General features: G+C 62.1%; 1 protein-coding gene across 1 annotated transcript in view; it reads right to left on the minus strand.

Moving 5' to 3' along the window:
- The window catches only part of IL11RA (interleukin 11 receptor subunit alpha), a 66,027-nt gene extending 54,837 nt beyond the window's left edge, over positions 1 to 11,190 (minus strand). The window contains exon 1 of the mRNA XM_073343347.1: positions 10,853 to 11,190. The gene's annotated coding sequence lies outside the window, so the exon portion shown is untranslated. The remainder of the gene's footprint in view (positions 1 to 10,852) is intronic.
- Positions 11,191 to 13,219: the final 2,029 nt, after the last annotated feature.

The following is a 13,219-nucleotide window of genomic DNA, read 5'->3' on the forward strand; positions in this document are numbered from 1 at the left end:
GCCCCAAGAGAGCTGCCGTAAGCAGTCCCGGGCTGGAATGACTGGGAGCTGACATCCCGTGGCAAAGCCGGAGGTAAGGGGCAGGTCTGGATTAGCCGTGTTTGCTGCTGGCTGCCTTTGGGGGCACTGCCTGAGGGACCCACACTAAGCCTGGCTCTACCCCGCAGTCCCAGCTCGATGGCACGGGCCTGCACCCCCAAGCTCACATCAGAGCCAAGTCAGGAACGTGGCGACTCTCTGAAGGCAGCCCTGCCGTGTGCTGCGGCAAACCGGCAGGAGGCACTGCTATGCCATGCCACGGCTGCAAGTGCCCATCTCGAGCGTGGCTACCATTCTCCCATGCCACCCGCCAGCGTGAGCAAAGAGAGGCTGCATGACAGTGCAGTGCTGCCTGCCAGGCCCCTTTGGCTCTCCCAGCAGCAGCCAGCCCTTTCCAGGCGTCCACACCAGCTCATCTGGTGCAGGGGTTAAACGTGCACAGATGCATGGGTAGCGGGTGGGCAACGGCCCTGCAGCCAAGCTCCCAGCCCCGCCCCCGTCTGTTTGCAATGGGCTTTGGAGCGGTGACGCTTGGCATCAGAGCAACTGCAGGAACTCATGTCCAGCATCCCACGCGCCAAGGGCACGCTGGGCACTGGTGGGCATGGCTGCCGGTTTTCTGGGGTGCGTCCGCCTAGCTCCATTAAGCACCATCATGGCAACCCTGCACCAGTCACAATCTGGGGGTGAGGAGAGGGGCCCTGTCTCTTTAAACCTGGAGCAGGAAGCGAGCCGGAGTGGGGCTAGCGCTGAGGAAGCAGAGACACAAAAGGGCTCCCCTTGGTCTAGGAACCTGCCTTGTTTGGGAAGAAATCGCCTGCTTAGAGGGGAGGGGTTTTGTTAATGTCACATGACCTGGGGTCTGAGGACAATTTATTTGGAACCAGAACAAGAGTAAAAGACAATTGCCGAAGTTCACCCGTCCCCATGGACCTGCCCGCAGGGAAAGAGCCTGGCACCAGCTTCCAACCCCACCCTCCCCGCCCCATGTACGTGTACACCCCCCATATATGTACACTCACGCGTACACCCCCCGTGCAAACACACCTGCTCCCTGACAGATGCCACAACCACCAATGCACTCAGCCCCCAGCTTCCCTCACCTCCCCTTCACCCCCATTCACACTAGCGCCTCCAAACACTCTTGCCTGCCCCTGCCCCTGCCCCCCCCCCCCCAGCGCCGACACTAACCTACCCCAGGGGACGGCTGGGCAGGAGCTCCAGAAGCAGCAGCCGCTCCTCGGAGCCGAATCCCAGCGCCCTGCCCTGGTCACACGCACGCTGCTCTCCAGAGGACGCGGCCCCTGGGAACACAAGGCTGGTAATTGCGGCCGGCATCGTCAAGCTCAGCTGGTTGAATGAGAGACCCAGAGCTGGAGCAGGATGGGGCCAGGTGCTTTGGGGCAGAGCAACCCAGAGAGCAGGGGTCGGGGGGGGCTACACAGTTATGAATGTAAAAAAAAACAACTAAAAATCCCAACACGAGCATGGGGGACAAAATGAGAAAGGCCGAGGCCCAAAGTGGGATTAAACTGGCTAGGGGCGTGGAGGGTGACGCGCGACCATTTTTCAAGTACATGAGAAGCCAGAGGCTGCCCACGCACAGGGCAGGCCCAGCACGCAGCGAGGGGGGAAGCCAATGACAGGGAAACTCAGTGGTGGCCGAAGGATTGGACACCGGGTTTTTTCCGCTTCCACCAGAAAAGGACAGCAGCGACCGGCCAGCTACCATAGTGACCATCGGTGCACGGGGGGTAGGATCTGAGGCTAGGACAGGAAAAGGACAAGCTCAGAACTACTTGGACAAGTTATACGTCTTCGGGTCTGCCTACACAGTCACTAGCCTCCCGCGGCTGGCCTGTGCTAGCCGACTCACTGCTGTGTAGATTTCCGGGTTCGCGCTGGAGCCCGGGCTCTAGGACCCTGCGGGGTTGGAGACATTTCTAACACACCCTGGAATAAATGAAGAACTGGCTGGAGATCTCCGAGCCAGTAGCAATTAACTTTGAGAACTCGGGGCAGACAGGAGAGATCCTGGATGACTGGAAAAGGCACACGGAAACCGTGGGATCAGCCCAGGTCTGTCGCTGGGGGGTCCAGCCGGGAGGAGGTACCTTGGCCCTTCAGTCAGCTGCTTGGTGATGCTGCTAGACCCGCATGTTGCACTGGTCCCCGGGCGCAGAGAGAAGATGTGATAGATGCCCCAGGCTCAGGACAGAGGGAGGTGCCCTCTCGGGCGGTATTGGACAGGAGAGAACAGGCCTCTCCCTATGAAAGCTGGGCAGATCCGGGTCCCTGCTCCCAGCCCGTCCCTCCCGGCAGGTGGGAGAGCGTCACGCTGGCCAGTGAGCTGCTGGCAATGAGGGAGCAGAGGCAGCTGACCCTGCTCCCACCAAGCCCTCTCTCTTCTGAGGGCGACGCGCGGAAAGGGGCAAACGTGGGAGGAACTTGGGACAGAGCAGGAAGCCGGCTAAGGACCTGATTCTGCTCTCTGGCACTGGTGTAAATCCGGAGGGACTCCACTCCGGTCAGCAGATTCACACGCGTGCGAAGGCAGGATCCCACCCAAACGCTGCTGCTTTGAACCTTCTGTTTAGATTTCTCTGGGATGAGGTCACCACTCCGGTATTTTTTTTCCACCAGGAACTCAGTTACATTGTCCTCCCCGCACCGCCCTGGCCCCCACCGAGGCCGGAGCCTGCACATGCCAGCACACGGGCGGCTGCTCCGCACAGGCTGCTGGCCTTTGCCTGCTAACGGCCGCCTGTCAATTGAAAAGCATCTGGAGGGTCACCCAGGGTTCATTAGCTGCCGCATGCGGCTGTTTGTGAAGACGGGAGACCTTGGGGATGCCAGGAATCTTCCAGCTGATAACCATGGACCTCCGTGCCTGCAGCTTTGATGACTTGATCTCGGGTCCCTGGCCCGGGCTATGCAGGAGGGTCTGGCCCCCAAGTCTGCTCACCTCACAGAGGAAAAGTGACCGATGGATTCTTCCAGGCTCGGGATGAGGGACTCTCTGGTGACTGAGGAGGATTTGGGCTTTTCCAGGGTGCCCAGCACGGTCATGAACAACTGGGCACCTCCAGGCACTGGAAGGGGCTAGACACACGGTCACCCAGGCAGCCTGCTGGGTCCCTCGGGGCTGTGACTTTTCGCACGCACAGCTAAAAATTTCAGAGTAGCAGCCGTGTTAGTCTGTATCCGCAAAAAGAAAAGGAGGACTTGGGGCACCTTAGAGACTAACCGATTGGTTAGTCTCTAAGGTGCCCCAAGTCCTCCTTTTCTTTTAGAGCTACAAATGTTATTGGCCAGGGGAAACGACTGTGCTCCTTTAAAGGTCCAGCGCTTGTGTGTACCTCCCGCCATACCTGCCATGCGAGAAGGGCCAGCCCGGGTCGGCCCAGAAGCCTGGATGTTGCTTCCCCTGCCAAGCGCTGGGCAGTTTCTGTTCTGTGGAGGCTTTACAACTATCTGCCAGTTTAAACCATTCGTCTGAGCTGCAGCGAGGCCCTGGCTGAAGTTCCTGAGCGGAGTCTGGGGAGGAATCTGGGTAATTCAGTGACTGGAGCCGGGCTCTTCAAAGCACGTTCAGAGCCAACTAACGTGAGGTCGAAGGCCTATGCTCTGGGGTCACTTATCTCAGGCGGGGGAGATTTTACAGCTGCGTCCATGAGACACTGCTACAATCTTCTCCTGAGGCTAGACTGGACTTCACACCCGGCCAGCCACGTGTGCACAACAAACCCAGGAATCAAAATCACAGGGCAGCCGAGACCAGTCCTGAGATACAGCGCTGGGTGGGGACCCTGGGGATATGAACAAACCAGAGGGAGTTCAGAGCAGAGGCAAACGGAGCTGAGAGGAGACGCGGCTAGGCAAGGCTCAGGGGTCAGGGTAATGCTCGGTAAACACTCAGAGGACACGGTAACAGGTAAAGCTTGCCACAGAGGGAGGGAACTGAGACAGGGAACCTGAGGCTAACTAGGTGTGGCAAGCCTCTGGCTGGGGGCTGCCTCGGGCCATCAGTTATTCAGCTGAACTGCCCACAGAAATCAAGGCCGATGGCACTGGATGGCCCAGTGAGGCTGTGGACTGGGGCACGGTGGGAGACCCATCACCTGGGAGCCCTGACACAAGACAGGGCGAAGCCCTGGAGAACACACAAAGGCCACGCTCCAGCCCCAGGGAGACGGCCTGAGTGAGAGCAGGCCAAGCCCATCCACAGCGTCTCAGATTAGGGGCTGGATCCAAAACCCGTGGGCATCGCTGGAAAGACGCCCACCGACTCAGTGGGCCCGAGAGCCCCACACAGAGCTCAGGGCAGGCCCAGGGCTTTTCTGGGTAAATGCCGACATGCCCCAACTGGACCAGCCTGGGAGGAGCGTGAGGGGAACATTCTACGCTGCATCCTCTGCCTGGGAACGGGCCCACCCGGGCCCCCCGGCCCTGCTGGTCACTCAGAACAGCGCTGTTCTCCCCATCTGCCACCCCTCAGCGGCGGGCTCGCCACGTCTCCAGCTTGGCGTCCAAGTCCTTTTGCTCTTGCTAATTGTGCAGAAAACACAACTCGTCTCAATTGCTCTTTTTTAAAAGCAGAAAAAAAGTATAACTGGGTTTGAAAGAGAACTAGACAAGTTCCTGGAGGACAGGTCCTATGAGTCAAGATGGTCAGGGACAAAACCCCGTGCCCTGGGTGTCCCTACGCCTCTGACTGCCAGACGCTGGGAGTGGACGGCAGGGGATGGATCACTTGATGATTACCGGTTCTGTTCATTCCCTCTGGGGCACCTGGCACTGGTCACTGTCAGCAGACAGGACACTGGGCTGGATGGACCTTTGGTCTGACCCAGTCTGGCCCTTCTTGTTTCTATTCTCTTCCCTCCCCTCACATGACAGGGACTTAAATAACTTTGTAAATAACATCTGAACTGAGACAACCTGTGTGGGGAGTTTGAGCCCCACAGCTGCAGAAAGCTCTGGGTGAGTCAAAGCAGGGGTTACCCGAACGCAGGAATACAATTCCATGGACTTCAGTGGGAGCTGGCCAGGCCTGTACCCAGTCCCCTCTCAGGAGGAATATGGCATACTCCTAGAACTGACCATATGCGATACGTGCGTACAGGGGACATTTCTGTCTAACCCAGTCAGGCAGTGGTAGGTTTGTACCCTAAGCTATAGATTTGGTACCCCTGACACACATCACTATCCTCACTATTCAGGGTTTGAGTCCCTCTAATCTCTTGGCAGGAGTGATGTCTTGTGGCAGTGAGTTCCATGGGTTCATCACATGTTACTTAAAAACACATTGTCCTGGGTCAGTTTTGAATTTGTTGCTTTTCAGTTTTGCTGAAAGTTGCCTTGTGCCTGTGTTACAAGACAGGGTAGAAAGAAATGCTCAGTGACTTGCTCCTCCCTTCACACTCTGTACCCATCCACAGCACTCCTTGCTCAGTGTGATAGCCCTGATCTTTGCCAACTCTCCTCTTACAGCAGTCTCTCCAGGCCTGCAATCATTTTTACTAGCCTGTTTCTATTTCTGCTCTATCCTGTCTGACAGGAGGGGACCAGAACTGAACACGCTCTCCCATGTAAGGGCATCCCACTGCTTTATAGGGTAGGGCCACCATAGTTCAGCTTCATTCTCCAGCCCTCTCTTAGTGGGGCCTCACAACTTGCCAGTGTTTTTGCCCACTCACTGCTGCACACATTACCGAGCGGCCCACAACGATGCCTGGATGTTTCTCCTGAGCAGGTACAGTCGATGGAACCCAGGACTGTGTGCGATCGCTTGAAAGCGCCCTTCCAACCGGTCTCCTAGCACTTGCCCATGCTTAGCTTAACCAGCCGTCACACTGCCCAGGCACCTCTCAAGCTCCCCACGCAGCCTTGTCTAGAGCCGACCCCACTGCAGTTCCCGCTGTGGTCAACTTTCCGCTGCCGGCAGCGACAGCTAGGCCAGGCCGCCAGCAAAACAACGGTCCGACATAGGCACATTTTCCAACTTTCACGAGTGCCGGGGAGGGAGAGACGGAAGCGTGGCTGCGGGGGTCAGAGCTTCGGTGAGTGAGAACCTGGGCTCACCACGTCAATGACAAGGGCAAAGGCGGGAGTGCTGCAGCTCTTCCCACGGGAGCGCTGGTAAAACTCGACTCCTTTTATTATTTGGCGCATTGCAGTCACACGAGGTGCTGTACAAAGGCAGAAGAAAGAGACGGCCCCTGCCCCAAGGAGCTTGTGTGTCGCGCTGCGGAGAAAAGGTGTTTCAGAGCCCGTCGCAAAGTGGACACACTGTTTGGAGGGGAAGGGGGCCAATTTTCGCATCCCTCTTCCCGTGTCCCCTGTTCGCCTCGGAGCGGGCTGCTTGGAAAACAGGGAGTGTTCCCCACAGCAATATTCTGAAGAAACCAATCATTTTCTTTGAAAACCAAACACCACCGGGCTTTTAACAACGGAACGAGCTTTGGTTTTGCATCAAAAAAATGAAAGTTACAAATGAAATGAAAATGTTCACCAGAAGGGTTTTTTCGGGGGGTTGGTTTTACAACCAACACAAAAACAGATGGAAAATGTTCAAACTATTGTCACTCTCGTTACGAAAACATCACAACTTTGAAAACTCTCTAAAACCAGCCCAGCAATCCCCTGGAGAGCTTGGAGCCATTACGTATTGCTGGGTTTGGGCAGAGACGCCAGCCGGCTCATGGCCCGTTGTACTAGGTGTTTGGGGCAGTCCCTGTCTACACCCCAATTCCTGGCCCATGTCTCTGGAATGGGCAATGGCCAAACCCTGAGATCTAGACATGCCCCGAATCCACACCCAGCTCAGACTCCTCTCTGGAAAAAAAAAGAAAAGAAAAAGGGAAGCACCAAGTTGGGGCAGATGGAAACAAGGGAAGTTCCTGTCCCATGAACGCAGTCTCTAGCCAGCCAGTTCCCCTGAGACGGATTTTCCTTTAGTGGAACAGAGCACAGGGGAAATCACTGCAGGGGGGAGGGCTAACGCACGTGCACCCTCACGTGGGTCCGGGTCCGTGCGCGCCCACGGGTGTACATCCCCCCCCCCCCACGTGGGTCTGTGCCTGTGAACGCTCGCGGGTGTACACCCCCCCCCACGTGGGTCTGTGCCTGTGAACGCTCGCGGGCGTATACCCCCCCACACCTGGGTCCGGGTCCGTGCGTGCTCGCGGGCGTATACCCCCCCCACCTGGGTCCGGGTCCATGCGTGCTCGCGGGTGTACACCCCCTCCACGTGGGTCCGGGTCCGTACGTGCTCGCGGGCGTACACCCCCCCACGTGGGTCCGGGTCCGTGCGCGCCCACGGGTGTACATCCCCCCCCCCCCCACGTGGGTCTGTGCCTGTGAACGCTCGCGGGCGTATACCCCCCCACACCTGGGTCCGGGTCCGTGCGTGCTCGCGGGTGTACACCCCCCCCACGTGGGTCTGGGTCCGTGCGTGCTCGCGGGCGTACACCCCCCCACACCTGGGTCCGGGTCCGTGCGTGCTCGCGGGTGTACACCCCCCCACGTGGGTCCGGGTCCGTGCGTGCTCAAGGGCGTACACCCCCCCCCTACGTGGGTCCGGGTCCGTACGTGCTCGCGGGCGTATACCCCCCCACACCTGGGTCCGGGTCCGTGCGTGCTCACGGGTGTACACCCCCCCCACGTGGGTCCGGGTCCGTGCGTGCTCACGGGCATACACCCCCCCCACGTGGGTCCGTGCATTCGCACGTGTGCACACACACAATTAGACTTTAGACAAGTTTCTGATGTGACATTTATAAACAGCTGCTCTCAATCCAAGCAGCCTTCATCCCAACCGAGGCCCAATGCCCCCCGGGCCCCATCACGCCAGCGTGGGCCCCCCCGTCTTGCCAGCGCTGTACATAACGTGGTTCTGTCAGGTCGCTGAGGGGGCCGCCTTGAGAATCTCGTCACGAAACGATTGAGCCGGCGTAGCCAACACCTGGGCTCATCCGAAGCCGCCACCGACCCCGTAGACCCCAGCCAGAGCACAACACACGTCCTCTGCCCCAAACCCCTGAGCTCACACCGCACCCCATCCTCTGCTCGGGACACCCAGCCACCAGCTGGGGACAGGGACGGCGCACTTCTGAGTCAGAGCCACCGGCAGCTCCCTCCGTGGGTCTGCGTCTCCTGCCGTGACGTGGGAGCCATTCCCCACTGCAGCGCTTCCCCGCGGGGATGGAAGGCTAGGGGGTGGGGCACTAAACTGGGACCCTAACGAACCTGGATTCAGTTCCCTGCTTCACCGCAGACTTCCTGCCGGACCCTGGGCAAGTCACTTAATCTGCTGTGTGCCTCGGCTCCCGTCCGTACAACGGGGGCACTGCCCTGCCTGCGGGTCAATACGCCAGCGACGGGGAGGCGGTCAGACGCTCTGGCAACTCGGGCTGCATGGGTACGCGGAGAGAGGCGCATCCATCACACGAGCAGCGTAACCATCCACGTGCACAGAGAGACGCAGCGGCTGTCAGCCAGCTGCCTACGGGCACCCATGGGGAAGGGATCCGGGGCGTCCTGCCCCACTGAGAGAGATGGGGGCCCGCACAGCTGCACTCAGGGAGATGGGAGCGTGCCCCTACCCGGCGGGCACACACAGAGGTGGCTATGAGCGCCCTGTATCACAGTGCCGCTGATCCATTCCTCCCGTAGGGGGCAGCCCCATCCCACACACTCACCAGGCACTCGGCCGAAGACTCCCATTCTAGTGCCCGTGACTAATGCCCAGGGACATTCAGGTTTGGGCAGGGCCTAGGGAGGGGGAGCCCCCAGGCTCCAACGTACCTGACGTCTCCTAGTGGGAACCCAGGAGCTGGGCTCAGTTACAGTGGACGCCTAGGCTAGGCAGCCGGCCTGGCTGGGCCCTTTGCTCCGCAGCCCTGCGATGCTCTGGGGGACACGTTCCCCATGCAGCCAGGCTCTCTGCCTGGGCCGGGCGCAGACAGCGGAGCTGCCAGGCAGGGCTGGGCCCCAGCTGGGCCCCGGGATGTCCTGCGGCAGAAGGGTCACGGAGGCTGTAAACTGAGCCCAGGGGCTTCCGATAAGCCCGGCAGCAGCAACAGGGAACCGGGGCTGGTCCAAGTTTCTCTGAGCTCGGAGTCTCCATCGGCATGAGTCACTCGCTCATCTCACCGAGCCAGCGCGGTGCAGGCCTAACGCCCTTCCCCCGTGCCCGCACCGAGCCCAGGGACTTCACCCGCCAGGGAAAAAGCAGCTTATCAGAGCTCATCTGCACGTCAGGTTTTCCCCCTTCGGTGTCTGCAAGAGTAAAGAGCTGGGGCCAGCTGGGCAGAGCGGGCAAAGGTGGAGGAAGGGCTGGGTCAGCTTCCCACCGCTGGCTGTGCCAATGTCTGTCAATGCTGAGCCACGACCCCCTGCTATTCCAGTGCCAGGCTCCCCCCCCCACAGAGCTCCCCCAGTGCCCCCCAAATCCCAACCCAGCTTCCTTCCCCTGCTATTCCAGTGCCAGGCTCCCCCCCCAACAGAGCTCCACCAGTACCCCCCAAATCCCGACCTGGCCCCCTTCCCCTGTTATCCCAGTGCCGGGCTCCCCCCGCCCCCATAGAGCTTCTCCAGTGCCCCGCAAATCCCGAACCGGCCCCCTTCCCCTGCTATCCCAGGGCCAGGCTTCCCCCCCACACACACATAGAGCTTCTCCAGTGCCCCCCAAATCCCAACACGGCCCCCTTCCCCTGCTATTCCAGGGCTAGACTTCCCCCCCCCCAGCTACACCAGTGCCCCCAACTCCGCCGGCTCCCATTTGAGACGACCCCCAGCCCTGCGGGGTTCAGGGTGCACTGCAGAGACCCTGCCCCCCTCGCCCTGGTCCCGGCCTGACCCCCCTCAGGGTAGCCACCTCGCAACGGCAGGTGGGCCAAAGCAAAGGGCTGGCTGGAGTGTCCCTCTGCACCCAGCGGCTCCCCCTCCAGGGCGGATCGGCGCCGGCCGCTGGACAGCCCTACAGTGACCTGCGCTCGCATCGACCCACGCTGGGTGTAGACACGGAGCGGGGCCAGCCCCGTCCAGAGCCCAGCCCGGTCCCCGCCAGCCCGCGGTGCAGAAGCCAGCTGACCAGCAAGGAGACGGCCCCGAGCACTGGATCCACTGGCCCCTGGGCTTCCCACTGCACCCAGCAGCGACCGGGTGAAGGAGTCTGGTGCCTACGAACCCTTCGCGAGCGAAACTCGACCCCAGCCCCCACCGCGAGCCCCAGGCGGCCCTGACCCCAAACACGGGGGCCGGGTCAGCTCCAGACCCACAAGCGGCACCTTGCAGGCTTGTCCCTGGGACGGGTCTGACCAGCCCGGAGCCGCGGGGAGCCTGGCTTCCAGACCGCCCCAGGGACCGGCTGCCCGGCCCCCCCGGCGCTGTCCCGGCAGCGGGCACCGCTAGGGCGATGGCCGCGGGGAGGCCGGAATGCCCCGGCCAGGAGCGGCAGGCGCTGCACGCAGGGACCGGAGGGGCACAGAGCGAGCTGGGGCCGGGCCGGCGGCTTCTCAGCCGGTGCATCGCTCGTGTCCCCGACGGGCCCGTCCGTCTGTCCAGAGCCGCCAGGGGACCCCCGGCCAGACGCGCACGGACCGCGCTGGGGGTTGGGGGACACGCTGGGGCCGGTTGTCCCGGGGAGGACGAGTGGGGGAGCCCCGCACCCCGCTCCAGCCCCCGCCGCAAACGGGCCGGGGGAGGGGGGGGTGGGATCCGGCAGCGCACGGTCCCTGGTGGCTGCTCCCCGCCGGGGCCCCGCTCTGCGCCCATCCCGGCGGCGTCTGGGCTCCCCGCTCTCTCTTACCTTCCCCGCTGTTACCGGGCTGCGAGCTGCATGGTGGCCGGCCGGCCCTCGGGCGCGCTCCGCGGCTCTCACTGGGCGCAGCGACCCTCCGCCGAGCCCCGGCGCGCTGCGCCCCTCGCCATGGCGCGGCCCCCGCCGGGCTGCCCGAGCCTCCCGCCCGGCCCGTCGGAGGAGGCGCTGGCCGGCGGCGGGGGCTCCCGCAGCCCAATTGGAGAATCCCCCTGCCAATCCGGGGCCGGGGCTCCCGGGCGCTTCCTGTCTGGGCGGCGGGGCCGGGCCCTGCGGGGGGCCGGCCGGGAGGAGGCTTTGCGCTCTCGGGAGCGCACGGCGTGGGCAGGGCGCCGGGCTCCCCCTGCCTGCCCCCGGGACCCGCCTGGCGCGGGCCCCTGGACCTGCCCCCTCACGCTGCCCCGCAACCGCGGGGGCGGCCAGCGCCGGCCCCCAAACGCCCGGCCTCACCCCGACCGCGGGGTCCCCGCCCCCCTAGGGTCTGCGCAGCGGGCAGGGCAGGAGGGCAGGCCCGGGGCCGCCTCTGCCCGGGGGAGCGATGCGGAAGCGACTGGGGGACTGGCTCTGTACTGAGCCCGCCCAGGGACCTGAGGCGAGTCCCCTGCTCCGTGCCTCAGTTTCCCCACCCGTGCCCCATGGGCGGAGTGTTCCTGACGGGAGCTGTTGGGACAGAAGCAAAATCAATATGGTTTTTCAGATTAAAGTTTTTTCTTTTTCTTTGAAAAGTTTCGCCAAAACTTTCACAACTTCCCCCTGCCCCCATTTTCCTTTTGTTGGGCAAAATCCCACTTTTCCTCTCCCTTTGTCAAGCTTTAAAAACTTTCCACAGGAAAAGGTGCGGGGAACACACGCAAGATGAGTGTTCCACCACATTTTAAAACCGGGCGTGGGGGTGTTGGCTGGTTTTGGTTTGGTTGGAAATTACAAGGGAAATGATTTGTTTGAGGTGAAAAAATATCCAGTTGTCAAATCCCCATTTTCCAATTAAAAAAATATTCAACAAAAAAGTTTTGAGCAGCGACACCAGAGCCACGTCCGAGCGACGCCCCGAGCCACGTCCCAGCAACGCCCCGAGGCATGTCCCAGCCGTGTCCCAGTGACATCCTGAGCCACGTCCCAGCGACGCCCCGAGCCACGTCCCATGTTGATCACAGGGCCCAGGAGTGGGTGTGCCCCTGTGCCGGCCTACCAGGGCGGCCCTACACTAACAACCCTGGGGGTGCCCCGGTGCCGGCCCCCTGGGACGGCCCTATGCTAACAACCCCGGGGGTGCCCCTGTGCCGGCCCCCTGGGACGGCCCTACACTAACAACCCCGGGGGTGCCCCTGGGACGGCCCCACACTAACAACCCCGGGGGTGCCCCTGGGACGGCCCACTGGGACGGCCCTACGCTAACAACCCCGGGGGTGCCCCTGTGCCAGCCCACCAGGGCAGCCCCATAATAACAAACCAGGGTGCAGAGGGCAGCACTAACGAGGAATCGTGCATTAACCAGCCATCCCTGCAGCCCTACAATGCCAAGCGGCGTGGGTGTCTCTGGGTACGTGTGCGCTGTGATAAAACACCCGCCGCTGGCCCCGTGCCCAGCCCCACAGCACCAGCGCTGATCAGGTCTGCGTGTTACGGAGTAACAGTCCTTGCCAGCCTGCCTGGGATCAGCCTCCCGCCTGGGGGAGGGAAGCCGCGTTCGTTGGGCTGTGGAGGTCATGGAGGAGTGCTGAAGTGCGGGGGCGGGGACGAGAGGCTGCAGGTCTGCCCAGGGCCCTGGCAGCAGGCGAGTTGATGTCTGCCAGACGCCTCGCTGGAGCAGGGATCCACTGGGTGCAAACGGTTCGATGTACCTGCCACCCCCAGGAGCGGCCTGTTCACCCGCCACAGCCCCGGCTGGAGGAGACGGTGTTAAACCCAGCAAGGCCGGACACCAGCAGAGCCCACTCCCTCCCGGTGCCATGCCCGAGGGGGGATCCGAACCGGAGCCCCGAAGGCACTGGCAGCAGGTCCTCCGTGAGGGGCCCTCGGCCCGGCACTTGCCAGCCTCACGGAGGAGTTCCCAGACACGCTCCAGGGCCATTGGGGCAGGGGAGGGACCGGCCGGGGGTGATGGGGTGGGAGTGAGCTGTGCTGGTCTGAGTCGTTAGCATCACTGGTAATTACTGTGCTGGGGGGATCTGGGGGTTGGGGCGGGCGCACCTCAAATCACCAAACACAACAGGCTTCAAGTCCCCCTTTCACGCCCCCCAAGACACAGAAACCCGGAGGCCAGGAGCCTTCCTGGGAAGCGGCTGCCGAGCGGAGGAGGCTGGGGAAGGGGCTGCAGGCTCCCCCTGCCCTGGGTAGCCCCCCCAGCATCCCAGGCTG

This window comes from Lepidochelys kempii, chromosome 5 (assembly GCF_965140265.1).
Source record: "Lepidochelys kempii isolate rLepKem1 chromosome 5, rLepKem1.hap2, whole genome shotgun sequence".
Lineage (NCBI taxonomy): Eukaryota > Metazoa > Chordata > Testudines > Cheloniidae > Lepidochelys > Lepidochelys kempii.